General features: G+C 44.0%; 1 pseudogene; it reads left to right on the forward strand.

Moving 5' to 3' along the window:
- Window positions 1-1,747: 1,747 nt before the first annotated feature.
- Window positions 1,748-10,812, forward strand: LOC147342116 (pregnancy-associated glycoprotein 1-like; annotated as a pseudogene).
- The last annotated feature ends 5,790 nt before the right edge of the window (window positions 10,813-16,602 follow it).

Here is a 16,602-nt window from a genome sequence, read left to right on the forward strand (position 1 = left end):
CTTCCCATCAGGTGAGAAAATAATTGGAGCTTCAGCTTCAGCATCAGTCCTTCCAGTGAATATTCAGGACTGATTTTTTTTTTTTTTTTTTTTTTAGGATGGGCTTGTTTGATCTACTTGCAGTCCGAGGGATTCTCAAGAGTCTTCTCCAACACCATAGTTCAAAGGGCATATGTGTGTTTCATTTCTCAGTGACATCATATTCCCCTTGTTGGGATTTAACCACCAGAACTGAATTTAAACAACATGCAAAAATGAGGATTAAGTCACAGTGCCCCATCTAAACACACCTGGCAACAGGAGAGGCTCCTGTTGTATTCAAGGGACAGGCATGGATAGATCTCATGCAGGAATAAGCCCTGGGAGTCCTGGATGCGTCCTTAAACACGATTGTCTTTACTTTGGCTGCCACAGTTGTTTTGTCTTCTTTGATTGAGAAGACATTTCAAAATTATATTTTTGTATGTTTGGTTTGGCAGACAAAATTTTTCAAGTCATAGACCCTATGGGGAAATTATATCAGAAATATATCTATTTATCTTCAGCAGTTAAATTTTGTTGGTTTCTATGTCCCTGATGATCTTTCTTTATAAATAGAAAGGAAACACACATGTTCAGTATGAATTCAGTCTCTTTGTAAATCAACCAACATGAATTAAATTCCTCTCTGTCCCCACTGCACTCCCAACTCTAGGCGAGAAATAAAAACCTGCAGAGACTGAAGCCTGATTCCAGCACATCTCTGTGGAGATTTCATTCTCACTGTTTTTTTCGGGTAAAAATCTATCTATCTATCTATCTATCTATCTATCTATCTATATAGTTTTTAACATTAAAATAAGTAGATTGTACATAAATATCCAAACTTCTGATTCTCTTGAAAACATGGCCAACTGGTCTGCTTTCCAGCATGGGTTAACTGGAGGAAAGGCTGCTCCCAGTGGTAAGGCCTGTGCAGCTCAGGATTCAACATGGCAACCTAGTCCTAGTATCATATCTCCCGCCTCCTGGGGCCATAACTTTGTGAGAACTAGACTGCTAGCTTTCTTCAGATAAAGACAACTTTTGTCTTGATCAACTTTGACTTTGAAGCCTTTAACCCAGAACCCAGCACACAGTTCTTCCTTGTATGTCTGTTGGATGATATAAAATATCTTGTGGATGCATATGACATTTATTCCAATACTGAAACCATGCAATTGAAGTACTGCTTTGCCCTAAATCTTTGATGCAGCCTGGAATCATAGGTGCCTCTGATGTCTGCCATTAGACCCACTACCTAAAGCCTGTTGTATTTCCCTGGACTGTCCCTGAAGTCTTCACTTGGCCATTTGACAACTGATCCTCCTAGCAATCTCCTCTCTAATGAAGACAGCAATGCATATCTCAGGAAGTGGCTATGAAGATGACATGAAAGCATGATGGTTGAGCCTTAGTATCCCTTAGTATCCATTTTTAAGATGTTCTTAGCAGTTTTTTTTTTTTTTTTTTTTCCCAAGTAGGCAAGGTTCTCGATCTTCTTAGATGTCCTTGCAAATCAGTTTGCTTTTCCAGCCAACCTTCAAGGAAGAGATTACAGTTCAATTCTCTGTATTCTGTGAAGCTTCAAAGTCCACTCGCCAAGGACACTGTTGAAGGTAAAGATTTTATTGAGACTTTTGTGTTTTTTCAGACCTATTATTGGCCTAAAGGGCTAAACTAGGGCATGTCAGAGCATATATAACTAGAGGTTTCCGGTCACCACTACATGCTAAGAACCTGTACTTTCCTGAGTCCTTGGAGCCAGGAAAGAAGCATAAAGTGGCTTGTGCTCCTCGGGCTGCTGGACTTCTCAGATTGCAGAGTTATGTATGTATGGAGACTGTAAGCCACATCATCTTGCTTTCTGTGATTTTTCTTTTCATATGATTATTCTTCTAATCATCAGATTTAGAACAGAATGGAATATTTCTCTGACAATCTTAAAGTTCAGGCCTTACTTATTGATAAGTACCTTGCAATAGGAACTGTGGGACCCAAGGTTCTTGATGTAGATTTGCATAGTTGCCCAACTCTTGGGTCCAGTCATGTAATGACCTATTGAAATTGGAACTCCTTGCAATTGTTCAGTGCACAGTCAATGCAGATGTAGGTGTGGTCCTGTGGAATAGCACTTTTATACCTTTTATTTAGCATGCCCTCTTTGTTCCCTCTCTACTTCAGTGTGTATATGTCTATGTCTGCATCTCTGTATCACTATCGTTTATCTCTCCATCCCTTTAGAAATCTCTGTGAGTGTATTTCTTTCTGTGGTGTTTCTTTTCACTTTTCTTTTAATTTTCTACATTTCCTGAACTTGTTCCCTATCTCCTGGATTCTTTTCCAACTCTCTCTTCTCTTTCAACCTGGAGAAATATTGGGAGAGCTAGTTATACAGTGTTTTATATCTGACAAGCAGTGTGACCACAGCCAATTCACAAACCTCTTGCATTTCAAATTCCTCCCTTGTAAAAGAGGATAGGAACCCCCCTTCTACCTTCTTACCTGAGCTTCTATGAGAAGGATACAGTGGGATGGCAACAGCAATGCTAGTGTCATTGTTGAGACTTCCTATATATCAGGCACCTTATATCCATCACTTCACTTATCCCCAAGATATGCTAGTTAGAGGGTTTGAATCATTACATTCCATCATTTTACCAAAGGGGAGACTGAGACCCCACATGGTCATATGGCTTATCCAACATTACAGAACAGAATCTTTATTCAAACCTATGTCTTTTCCATAGAATATGCATAAAATTCTTATAATAAGGTGACTCATAAAATGATTATCAAATACACAGTGCCACATAATGACAGTTATACCTTAACACTGACAGCTAAATGTAGCATCTTCATTTTCTTTGTCAAATGTTCACTTTCTAAGGAAAGTGAAGACCATGAGAAATACCCTAAGTGAAAAAAACATGTTGAACAATTTCCTGAAGGAACATGCTTACAGACTGTCTCAGATTTCTTCTTGGGGCTCAAATATAACTATACACCCCCTGAGGAACATTATGGATGTGAGTGTTTTGGGAGGATAGTGCTCCACAGCGCCCCCTGGTGCTCTAACCTAGCACTGGGGCTCATCTGGAGGTGCCATGTGGGATGTTGGGGCTGTGGCTCCTGCAGGAGGCAGACACAGTAGGCTAAAGGGGCCCCATGCAGAGGAGAAGGGACTATCATTCTCAATTCTTGTCTTGGTGACTGGGCCCAGAAATTACCAGGTGGCAGATAAACATCCATTTCTGTGTCAAAGATGTGTGATTAGTTTGAGGGAGATTGTTCTTTCTGAGCAGAAGGCAATGACGACCCACTACAGTCCTCTTGCCTGGAGTAACCCAAGGATGGAGAGGCCTGGTAGGCTGTAGTCCACGGGGTCGCTAAGAGTCGGACATGACTGAGCGACTTCACTTTCACTTTTCACTTTCCTGAATTGGAGAAGTAATTGCTACCCGTTCCAGTGTTCTTGCCTGGAGTATCCCAGAGACGATGGAGACTGGTGGGCTGCTGTCTATGGCATTGCACAGAATCGGACACGACTGAAGCGACTTAGCAGCAGCAGCAGTTCCTTCTGAACTAAGGGAGTCAATTAGTTACAGATGAAGAGTGAACCATCTCTGATCAGAAGGTAGAATCAACTGCAAAGCAATTGTGAATAACCAGGCAGAGGACTTCAGTTTCCACAGATGCAAGCACCACAGCAGTAAACAATTACTGAACCCGTATTCTGTGTAAGGCCACCAGAATCTAACACAGTGGTTACTGTTTTTAGATGAGCAAAAAGGCTTCTTTTGTCTTCAAAAATGCCCATGCCAGCCTGAATGATAGGCAAAGAGTAAATACGTGTCAAATGAAAGGGTCACCTGTGTGGTGTTGATTGGATATGGTCTGAGTTTAGAGGGAGTGGCTGAGGTTGATCAAGAAGGACCTCCTGGAGAAGTGGGTGCTAAGGCTGGGTTTGAAGAGACTACAGTGTTTCTCAAATGAAGGCAGCAGGACTTCCCTGGGTGTCCAAGGGTCCTGGAGGTCCTGTGGTTATACCTCTGTGCTTCCAATGCAGGAGGTACCACTTCAACACCTGGTTATAGAATCAATATCCTGCATATAATGTAGCACAGGAAAAAAAAAATCAAATGCAAGCACCTCTGTGATGAAAGGCTGTGAGCTTCACAGTGGTTGGAAAGTGATCTCAAGAGATATATGACACCAGAGGGAGACATCAGTGTGGGAAGAGTGGGTAGCCAGTTCTGCACTAACCCACTCCTTCCTTCTCCCTGTAGATGCTCTATGGGGGTAACATCACAATTTGAACACCCCCTCAGGAATTCCAGGTTATCTTTGACACAGGTTCATTTTACTTGTGGGTGCCCTCCCTCTTTTTCCCCAGTCCAGCCTATTGTGAGTACAGACACCCCTTACCCGGACCATCCTTCACTTGCCCTGCTGCCCTGTTTCCACCCTTGGCACATGATGACACTCATCTCTTGTGTCTTCAGCTACACAAGTTAGGTTCAGACATTTCAAGTCTTCCACCTTCTGGCCTACACAAAAGACCTTCAGGATCACCTATGGATCTGGGAACATGAAGGGATTTCTTGCTTATAACACCGTTCAGGAAATGTGTAAAGAGAAGCTGAGTCAGTACTGGCTATAGAGTGACCCCTGCTTGCAAAACAGATGCATGACCATCTGGCAGGACCCTTCCTAGTTAACTCCCATAGACATTGGCCATCTTATCCACAGGATCCTGTCCCTGGGGAGGCAGTGCCTGTGGTGACACACGAGCAAACAGATTAGCTAACCCAGAGAGTGACTTGAGGTGTGGACTTGCAGCTCCTCTGCCCATGAGCAGTTCAAGGTTCATTTTGCTGGGAGTGAGAAGAGGGGAAACAAACACCCATTTTTATATTCACAGACTGTTCCAGGCACCTTCAGGAAATAATTGGTTTAAACCTGCAACAACCACACACAGCAGATGGTCTGATTAGCTTATGAGGCATATGAGGAAATTGAGTTACAGACAGCAAGGGCCTTGCTGGGGTCACACGTGTGCTAAACGGTGGAGCTGGGTTGGCTTTTCAGGACTGAAATTGCTGTAGGGTGTTTAGGGACAGGATGAAAGTGATCTGGGGATCCTTGGGGCAGTCAAGGGCTTCAGGTATCCAGAGTGGGAAACTGGAGGCCAGAGATGTCAAGGGGCCTAATAAATGAATTCTCACTCTAGGGTGCCTTTGAGAGTCTCATAAAACGTATGGCCTGCCTCCCCAAAGTACTTGAGTAGGTCCTCTCTCTCTCTTTCTCTCTCATACACACTCACACAAATATACACATATCCCCAAAAGTGATTTTCCCAGGCAGCAGTTTCATTGATCCCTGCAAGCAAGACTGTGTTTTTGGCTTCTGTCTTCCTGGACAGATGCATAATCCACAGTACCTTACAGAGAATTAACTCCATTCCTATAATTAGGTCATAGTGATGACAGAAAAGGCTACCTTGCTCTCGACTCATATTGTCTACAAGGGGGCACCAAAGGGTCCTGGCCTGACTCTTGGTTACCCTACCTGGACAGAAGCCACAAGGCCAATTTGACTCACTCAGGTGGTGTTTTTCAGAGAGGCAGATGTTTTAAAATTCACAGCCTCTCACAAATAAAACGCAAATTTTCCTCCCAGCATGGTCTAACCATCTGAGGTCCACCAAAGACACAGCCCAGCCTCAATTCTTCTCTAAGTATTTAACGGCAATGCACCCCAGCCCAGTTCTAGCCCCACTTCATGTATCTATAAGTGGGAACACTCTTCTTTCCCACATATTTGGGACCTTATATGTACTGAACAGCTGTTCAGTCTAAGCTTTGTGGAATACGGGTGCGAGGGTGCACCTTTTGATGGCAACTTGGGCTTGAACTACCCCAACATATCTGTTTTTGGAGCTATCCCCATCTTTGACCTCCTGAAGAATCAAGGTGCCAATTCTGAGCCTGGTTTTGCCTTCTACTTGAGCAAGTAAGTCTGAGATGGACACTCCCTTTCTCCAAAGTAGCTATAAGATGCATTCAGTTGCACAAAAATTATAGAACACTTGATAAAGAAGAATCCTGAGAGATAATCTAACCCAGGGTAAATGTAGCCCCAGGGTTGTACCTGTCTTCACCACTGGCTTTTATGAATAACGTTTTCTTGGAACACAACCCTGCTCCTGGGCTCAAGACCAGTAACTTGGTCTAGTGGGTTGAGTGAGGAGGAAGACTAATGGAAGGCAACAGGAAACAAGTTGGAGGAAAAAGCAATACAATTTGCTTATGAATTTGATCAGGAAGGAAGGAGAAGGATGGTGGATATCTTTCCTTCCTCATTAGCATTCTACTGGGAACCCTGGACCAGCTACCGAATTTGCAGGAGCCAGTGAAAAAAAATGAAAGTGTGGGACACAAAGCAAACATGTAGGATCCCTTGTTTAAGAAATATTAGGCATTTCAAGACAGGGAGAGCAGAGGTGGGGTCCCTTCTGAGTGTGGGGCCCTTTGAAAAGTAGAGGTCACAGGCCAGCGGAGCCAAATCTGGGTGACCTGAACCCACACCCTTAGAACTCCCAGGCTTTGATTTTCCTGAAAAATGACAAGCTTGACAAGGAGAAAGCCAATATGGTTCAGCACCATGTCCTCTGAGTGTGTCTCATCACTCAGGTCACAGGAGGTATGACATCCTCAGAAGATAGAGTAGGTGGAGCCCAGCCAGGTGACTGAGCTTCTAAGCTCCTCTGTGCCACTTATTATCCATTAACCGACCTCGGTCTTGATCTCAATCTCTCCTAGACTCGATTTCTGCATCTGTACATGGAGACCTTATTAGGGCCTGGATGGGTGGACCAGCACAGCTCTCAGACAGTGCTGTTGTTACTGTCCTCCAAGGATCCCCCTCTCTCTTCTCTCTACACATGCAGAGTGAGAGGAAGTGTGATATTTGGTGGGGTGGATAAATCCCACTGCCAGGGAGCGCTCAACTGGGTACCACTGATCCACGCCGGAGACTGGAGTTACACATGGCCAGGTAAGCCTCTCCCTTTGAGGTTCAGCCCAAATAATGCTCCAGCTACTGTACATGGACACAGGCAGACACACACAAATACATTCTCAAACACACAGTCACACAGATATATACACCATCCACAATGACACTGACACACAGACACATTGAAGCACACAAGCAGACACACATAAACATACACAGAGACACATATAAACATGCATAGCTAGTCAGAGACACACAAGCACTTACAGAGACACATACAAACACACATACAAAAACATATACAAACAAACACACAAGCAGATAGTTATGTAAACAACTCAAGGGTTCATAATCCACAGGCCCTCTGACCAGGGCTCTGACCAGGTCCTAAAAGGGTCTGGAGAGGACTGTGCAGCCAGGAGAGGGCTGTACCCATTGCGTCGTGAGGTGTGGAACATGGTTAGAGGACTCTACAGTGTGGTGAACAGAGAATCAGGGAGAATTTCTCCAGCCTGAACAGAGGTATAAGATGACCAACTGTCTGGGGCTCTCTGGGACCAAGGAAGTTCTCAGTACAGATAAATGTCAGGTAAAAAACAGGGAAACTCCTGAGCAAATCGGGAGAACTGGTCTCCTAAGGGAGCAACTACTGAGCAGTGTACAGAGATTTGCTGGAGTCTTAAGATGTGAAAGCAACTATTAAAAAAGACACCCCTAGTTCATGGGCACACAGTGGGAGAGGGGCTATAACAGAATCAGGAAGGTGGGATCCAGGAGTGACCTGAGAACAAGAGGCATAATTGATAGGATTCTGTGTGATACCCTCAGACAAAAGCTGACTTGTCCTTTGGAGTTTCTGTGGGCTAGTCGTGTATTTCCTGGCCAGGGTCTCAGCATCTGAGCTGGTTGTAGGAACAGTGCTGGTAGACACCCTCTCCCAGAGGAGCCCCTCTCTCCCACCACTATGAGAATCTGCTGCCCTCGTGCATCTCCATCCTCACTCTGCGATTGACCCATTATTTGTTCCCAATAAGAAACAGCTCTCTGGATGTTTCTCATTCATTATTCTCACAGTCTTCATTCACTCACTAAACAGACAAGCATTGGGCATCCACTGTGTGCCAGGCACTTTAAGGAGGCAATGAGGATAAAACTTGCCCTCACATTAAGAAGGCAGATGCACAGGAAATGAGACACACACATAGTGAATTGTGACTTTGGTTCATGCTAGACATGAGGAAGTGTCTACAGACTGTCAAGAAAGGAGATTGATAAACACCTGGGAAAAGACTTCCCTGAAACCATGACAATTAAACTGGAATCTGGAAGATGAGAAGAAATTTGCTAGTCAAAGGGGAGGGGGCTCCTCTAGGAAGGAAGCCCAGCTTGTGTCAAGGTGCAAAAGAGCCTGGTGTATTCAAGTACTGCATTCAAGAATGTCAAGGAAGGTGCCGTGTCGGGAGCAAAGAAAAAGAGGGCAAGAGAGAAAGGGCTGTTTAGAAGATTGTCAGGAAGGAGGCAGCTCTGGGGAGGTTGAGAGTGACCTTGATGCCTGCTTTGTCACACTGCTTCTCAGCATCTCCATGAAAAGAAAGGTTATTGCTTGTTCTGCCGGCTGCAAGGCCTTTGTGGATAATGGGACATCACTGGTCCTTGGCCCAAGAAGACTGGTCAGTAACATCCAGAAGCTCATTGGTGCCACACGAAGGGATTCCAAGGTCATGCCCCGGGGTCATTCCCAGTCTCCACACACAAGGAGGATCTCCAGGGCCAACCTCTCTCCCTCTCTCTCTAATAGCACTACGTTTCATGCTTTGTGGTCAGTACCCTGTCCTCTATTATCTTCGCCATCAAGGGTATCAACTACCCAGTCCCAGCTCAAGCCTACATCCTCAAGGTGAGGAGAGGACCCTGAGGGGTGGTTCTCAATTAGGAACTTGCAGGAACCCTTGGGCTGCTACTGGGAAGAGGGTGCCCTCTGCAGGCCATCTCACACTATTGCAGATGTTGCTGAGCCCTGGGGCTGGCCAGAGTCTCCCACAAGACGAACCACTTGAGAGTAAAGGGCCATCTGGGACACTGATCACCCTAAAATCAATGTGGAGACCCATGCTGTGCTGGCATGGTTGGAGTCACAAGGAGAGGGGGTCACTCAGGTCCTCAGTGTTCAAAGAGCTTCAGTTAAATCTGATCCCTCAGATGGATGAATATGGAAAGTCAGCTCTAGCAGTCCTTGAAATAAGTCATGTGACAAGGAGAATGGCTGGGGACAGTCCCAGTGTGCTGTCCCACCATAGGGATTAACAGTCTCCCTTCCCTTCTCGCAGTTTTCCTGGTTTGGATGATAAATTACACGGTCGCCCTAGTTCTCAGATGCATCTTCCCCTAGCTCTGGCCAGGTGCCCACTTTGTGAGTCAGGCTACCCAACCCCTCTGTGGGGAGTCTTGATACTAATGTGAATAAAGGGTGCACAGTGACTGCTCAGCCCCGGCACAGGGTGGCTTCATGTCAGCTCACTGAGGGAGTTCAGAGCTGGCTGATGGGCTTAAAGAAGACTTTGAGGAAGGGAGGGAATTTCAGTAATTCTAAAACTGTAAACTCATGGAGCCATATGGAGGGTTGCTTGTTTCTAGGCAAAACTGCACCGGATTCCATGCAAATGGCCTTACAGGGTTAGATGCATTGAGGCACTGGGGACTTACTCGGGATGATGAGGACTGACCAGTGGGGTTGGGGAACCAGAGTACGTTACCCAACCAAGATTGGAGTGGCCAAAGAGGGTGAGTGAAGGCCAAAGGAGGCTTCCCAGAGTTCCTAAGTTAAGTCTTCAAGAATGTATTGTGTGCACTGCTCTATTTAAGATGGCTAACCAACAACGGTTTACTGTGTAGAACGGGGTACTCCCATCCAGGTTATATGACAACCTGGATGGGAGGGGTATATTTGAGACCAGGATACATGGATATATATAGATGAGTCTGTTTACTGTCCACCTGAAACTCAAAATATTGTTAATCAGCTATACTCCAATACAAAATAAAGTTTTTTTTTTAATAAAGTACAGATTGTGGGGACGCAGGAAGAGAACCAGCATTCTCTGCAGAGAAAACAAGGAGCAGGAGTCAGAAGGAAAGACACTAGGAGAGAGGAGAAATATGGACACTCTTTTTATTTTCTAAAAATTTTATTGAAGTGTGGCTAATCTTCAGTGTTGTGTTAAGTTCTGCTGCACAGCAACGTGACACAGTTATACACATACAGAAATATATATTCTTTTTCTTATTCTTTTTCATGTGGTTTACCACTGGATATTTAATATATTTCCTTATGCTCTACAGTAGGATTTGTTGTTTTGTTTTGTTGTTGTTGTTGTTGTTGTTGTTTATCATTCCTCTGTACCCTCAACTCCCAGTCCTCCCCTCCCCCACACCCTTGCTCATGGCAACCTCATGTTTTGGCCCTTTTTGGTTGTGGATGAACTCTCATATCCCTTGCTAAGGAGAAAATCCCTTGATACTTACCAAAAAAGGGAAATAAAACAAAGAATTTTGCTGGGTCTGGATATTTGTGGGAGTCACAGGTAAGGGCTTAGGCTGACCAGTGTGTGTCTCTGACTCTCCCAGGATTCTGGAGGCCACTGCCATACCACCTTTAAAGAGAACACAGTGAGGACATCTAGAGAGACCTGGATGCTGGGTGACACCTTCCTGAGGCTGTATTTTTTAGTCTTTGATCAAGGAAATTACAGGATTGACTTGGCACAGGCAGTATAAATTCTTGGAGTGGTTCAGGAATCAGAAAGGCCACTCTGAGCAAACACTAAATCACACTTAGGGTACTCCTGCCCAGGATGCTGGTGAACTGTGTTTGGTGGTCTGCACACCCTATTCTCAATAAAGAATAAAGGGTTTTACTCGTAATGGTGCTAAAACAAATGGGTGCCTCTGTTTGTTTCTGGGAGGTGTACAATGATAGGGAAGGGTCTAGAACAGTCTGAATCACAGTTGAGAGGAGTCCACCTCCAACAGGCTTCAAGGAAAGGGGAGACTCATTGAAATGATTCTGGGAGTCCAGGACACAAGACTCACAGCAAACACAAAGATCTCAATGACTGGACCCAAAAAATCAGAAGTCATCAGTTCTCTATTTCACACACTCACTCTTTCATTCCCTCTTCTTTGATGGTCTTAGCCTGACAACTTTCTTCATTAAGGCTTCTACACCTAGTGCAGGAGTCCAAGCTACCTGCTCTAGGGTTTTATATCCTGAAGCCATCTCCAATAAGGAAAGAAAATATTGAAGACATCAGAGTTTGAGGGTGTTCTCTGAATGACCCACCTCAGATCATATGTACAGTCCTAGATCAGCTATCCTGGCAGGACCATGGGGTCCTATGAATGGCTTTACACGGTCGTGTGGCCATGACGCAGCAGCACACATGATCGTCAATTTCCTCCAGAACTACATGACCAAAGCTGGAGAGAAGCAGCCCCAAAGAAAGTGACTGGGAGATAGTCTAGACCATGGAAAGGTTTGTGATGACCCACCAACTCCACCACCTCCTCATTCAGAGGAATTATGAGGGATAATGAAATAGACTCTCTTCATCCCATCTCAAATGATCTTATCACTGGGCATGTCCTTCAGGGTAGTTTAGGTGAGGTTCTTCATGCAGAGCTGGTTCCCTTTTGTTCCCACATCCCAGTCACCAGCTCTCTGCCACATATGCCAGTTCTTTCCTTTCTAGTCCTACTTGGTAAGTGGTGGCCCCAGTGGATACCTGAGCCACACCCCTACTTCAGGGCCAAGAATGCCCCTTCCTTGGCCTCCAATGCTGCTGGGGAGAATGCAACGCATATATTGGGAGACCCAGGGTACACAGAGCCTTCAGGCTTTCTGAGCTTCTCCGTGGGTGGGGCTACAAACTGTTTGCTTGGAGCTGCCATGGTCAGGCACTTTTGCAGTGGAACCATCCATTCTTTCCACCTGGTGACCCTCAATAGATGCCTCAGCTTAGACAGCAGGGATCAGAGTTTGATTTCCTTTCACATTGACTGGTTTGATCTCCTTGTTTTATAAGGGACTCTCAAGAATCTTCTCAAGCACCACAGTTCAAAAGCTCAGTTCTTTGGCATTCACCGTTTCTTATGGTCCAGATATCACATCTCTATCAGATTACTGGAAAAACCATAGCTTTGATACTACCGACCTCTGTAGCAGAGTGAGTCTCTGCTTTTTAATACACTGTGCAGGTTTTTCACAGCCTTTCTTCCCTCCAAGGAGCAAGTGTGTTTTAATTTTGTGGCTTCAGTCAAGGTCCATAGTGATTTGGAGCCCAAGAAAATAAAATCTGCCACTGTTTCCACTTTTTCCTCATCTATATGCCATGAAGTGATGGGACTGGATGCCATGAATGTTGAGTATCTTTTTGTGAATAGTTTTTTGAATGTTGAGTTTAAGCTAGTTTTTTCATCTCCTCTCCTCATTGAGAGGCTCTTTAGCTCTTTTTTACTTTCTGCTATTAGGGTAGTGTCATCTTCATATCTGTAGATGTTGATACTTCTCCCAGCAATCTTGATTCCAGCTTGGGATTTATCCAGACCAGCATATTGAAAAATGTATCCTACATATAAGTTAAATAACCAGAGTAACAATGTTTACCTTGTCATGCTCCTTTTCCAGTTTTAAATCTTTCAGTTAGTTTGTGTCTGATTCTAACTGCTGCTTTTTGAGCTACATACAGACTTGTTAGGAGAAAGGTAAGGTGATCTGGTACCCCCATTCCCTTAAGAATTCTCCAGAGTTTGATGTGGTCCACACAGTGAAAGGCTTTAGCATAGTCAGTGAAGCATATGGAAATGTTTTTCTGGGATTCCCTTGCTTTCTCTATGATCCGATGGATGTTGGCAATTTGATCTCTGCTTCCTCAAACCAGTTTGTATATCTGGAAATTCTCGGTTCATGTACTGTTGAAACATAGCTTGAAGGATTTTGAGCATGACCTTGTTAGCAAGTGAGATGAGCACAATGGCATGATAGGTTGAACATTCTTTGGAATTTCCTTTCATTTGGTTTGGAATGAAAACTGACCTTTTCCAGCACTGTGGCCAGTGCTGAGCTTTCCAAATTTGCTGACATATTGAATGCAGCACTTTGACAGCCTCATTCTTTAGGATTTTTAAACAGCTCAGCTGGAATTCCATTACCTTCCCTACCTTTTCTTGTAGTGATGCTTCTTAAAGCCCACTTGACTTCATACTCCAACATATCTGGCTTTATGTGAGTGACCCCAGCATCATCCCTATCCCAGTCATTATGAACATTTTTGTATAGTTCTTCTATGCATTCTTGCCACTTCTTCTTAATCTCATCTCCTTCCGTTAGGTACTTCACTTTTCTCTCCTTTACTGTGCCCATCTTTGCATGAAGTGTTCCTCTGGTATCTCCACTTTTCTTGAAGAAATCTATACTCTTTACAATTCTGTTCTTTCCCTCTAAGTCTTGCACTGTTCACTTATGAAGACTTTCTTATCCCTCCTTGCTCCCATCTGGTAGTCTGCATTCAGTTGGATATATCTTTCCCTTTCTCCTTTGCCTTTCACTTCTCCTATTTTCTCAGCTATTTTTAAGGCCTCCTCAGGCAACCATTTTGGCTTCTCACATTTGTTTTTCTTGAAGATGGTTTTGATGATCACCTCCCATACAATGTTGCAACCCTCCATCCATAGTTCTTCAGGCTACCAGACTGAATCCCTTGAATTTATTTTTCATCTCCACTATATAATCATAAGGGATTTGACTTAGGTCATAGCTGAATGTTCTAGTGGTTTTCCTTACTTTCTTCAATTTAAACGTGAATATTGTTTGCTTCTGCCTAAGCATTGGTGCCAGATGACCACCCACCACTCCCAGTGGGTGTGGAGCAAAAACACACAATTTGAGGACTGTTACCTGAGGTTTGTGCTTGGTTTTTCACATGCTTAGCTGTGTGAGCTTGATCAAGTCTCTTAACCTCAGTTTTCTCATCTGGAAAATGGGCACCATGATGGTAATTCCACGTTCTAGACTGCATGTGTGCCTGCAAAGAGCAAGCGGCCCTGAGAGGGCTTTCTGGGTTCCTGAGTCTGGAACAAATACGAATTATTCTGCCACCTGGGGAGAAGGAAATCTGTTTAGAGGTTATGGCTACTATCCCCAAGGTTAAATACTGATTCAAGCCAAATGGCATCTATTTCTGAACCATGACACAGAACTCTGACTGAGCCGATGCTTCTGTTTTCTGGGATCCCACAATAGCGGATTACTGGCTCAGATTACTCACTTCCTGAGCCTTACCAGCCAGTCTTTCCTTTTCAATTACTTCTCCCCTGAAATCACACTGCAAGGGAAGTCATAAAGGCTCTTGGCCTCCTGTCAGTTTCCCACATCTCCAGCATAGCAACAAGTAGCTGTTATGGCTACTTGTCTGGAAAATGGGCACCATGACAACTATGGAAACCTGTACAGTCCAATCTCAGCCTGTTAAATGTATCTTTTGCCATTTGGCCCATCATGTTTAAATTACCTCTAGTTGCCTTAGTAACCTTCCTATGCTTGCTGTTTAATGTCGAAATATGTCTGGACCTCATCTAGTTTTCTTTCCCAAGCATAATTCCAACCATGCAGTTAAATAACCAAACATTTAGTCATCGAACTACCCACAGGAATTGACAAAAGCAAGCCATCCATCACACATTTCTTGCTTGCCCCAAAACACCATTGGAGTGATCTGCTGAAACAATGTGATACATTGGCATGTACACTCCAGAAGGGACTCTTTTTCTCTGGATTTTTTTTCCATCTAGTGCAGAATGGCTACCATAAGCCTAGCCCTCTAGCAGCTGGTCACTTAATTTTTGCAGACTCAGTCCACTACAGATCCCTTCCACATACCTCAGTAAAATCTAGAGAACAGACTCAGGCAAAGTTTTCACTCCTGAAGAAAACAGGTTGTTTTTTTTTTGTTGTTGTTGTTGTTGTTGTTGTTTTGTTTTGTTTTTAGAAAACAATATTTGGTAACACATTCAAAATCTGCTCCTTTGCCTTGGATTGAAGAACCTGTGCCAGAGGATGGGAAGCCTCCCCTTCCACCTAAAACTTTCACCACTCCACCAGGGCCACAGGCTTGACTGGACCCCAAAGCCTTGCTCTCTGATGTCCTCTCCTGTCAGTGTCTCAGTTGTGTCCAACTCTTTTCTATATCATGGGGTGCAGTATGCCAGGTTTCCCTGTCCATCAACAACTCCCGGAGCTTGCTCAAACTCATGTTCATCAGGTCGGTGATGCCACCCAACAATTTCATCTTCTATCTTCCCCTTTGCCTTCTGCCTGTAATCTTTCCCTGCATAAGGGTCTTTTCTAGTGAGTCAGTTCTTCCCATCAATTGGCCAAAGTATTGGAGGTTCAGCTTCAACATCGGTCCTTCCAATTAATATTTAGGACTTATTTTCTTTAGCATGGACTGGTTGGATCTCCTTTCAGTCCAAGGGACTCTCAGGAGTCTTGTCCAATACCACAGTTTAAAAGCATCAATTCATTGGTATTCAGTTTTCTTTATGGTCCAACTCTCACATCCATCACAACTTCGGGCAAAACCATAGCTTTGACTATACAGACTTTTGCTGTAAAATAATGTCTCTGCTTTTTAGTATGCTGTCTAGGTTTTTCATAGCTTTATCTTCCAAGAATGGGCATCTCTTTTTTCACAGCTGCAGTCACTATCTCCAGTGATTTTGAAACCCAGGATAATAAAGCCTGTCACTGTTTTCATTGTTTCTCCATGTATTTGCCATGAAGTAATGGAATGAGATGCCATGATCTTCATTTTTTTTTTTAGTGTGTACATACCATATCAAGACCATCCTTAAGAAAAATAAATGCAAAAAGGTTGTCTGAGAAGGCCTTACAAAGAACTTAGAAAAGAAGAGAAGCAAAAGCCAAAGGAGAATAGAAAGACATACCCATCTGAATGCTGAGTTCCAAAGAATAGCAAGAAGAGATTTTTAAAAAAGCCTTCCTAGTGACCAGTGCCAAGAAAAATAGGAAAAAAATAGAGTGGTAAAGACCAGAGATCGCTTCAAGAAAATTAGAGATAGGGAAGGAATATTTCAGGCAAAGATGGGCACAATAAAAGAGAGACATGGGATGGACCTAACAGAAGCAGAATATATTAAGAAGAGGGTTAAAGAATACATAGAAGAACTGCACAAAAAAGATATTAATGACCCAGATAACCATGATGGTGTGATCACTCACCTAGAGCTAGACAATCCTGAAATGTGAAGTCAAATGGGTCTTCAGAAGCATTACTAAGAGCAAAGCTAGTGGAGGTGATGGCATTGCAGTAGAGCTATGCTGCTGCTAAGTCGCTTCAGTCATGTCCAACTCTGTGCGAACATAGATGGCAGCCCACCAGGCTCCCCCGTCCCTGGGATTCTCCAGGGAAGAACACTGGAGTGGGTTGCCATTTCCTTCTCCAATGCATTAAAGTGAAAAGTGAAAGTGAAGTTGCTCAGTCGTGTCTG

Source organism: Bos grunniens, chromosome 29 (assembly GCF_055505025.1).
Source record: "Bos grunniens cultivar Pamir isolate PY7600 chromosome 29, Bosgru_T2T1.0, whole genome shotgun sequence".
NCBI classification, from domain to species: Eukaryota; Metazoa; Chordata; class Mammalia; order Artiodactyla; family Bovidae; genus Bos; species Bos grunniens.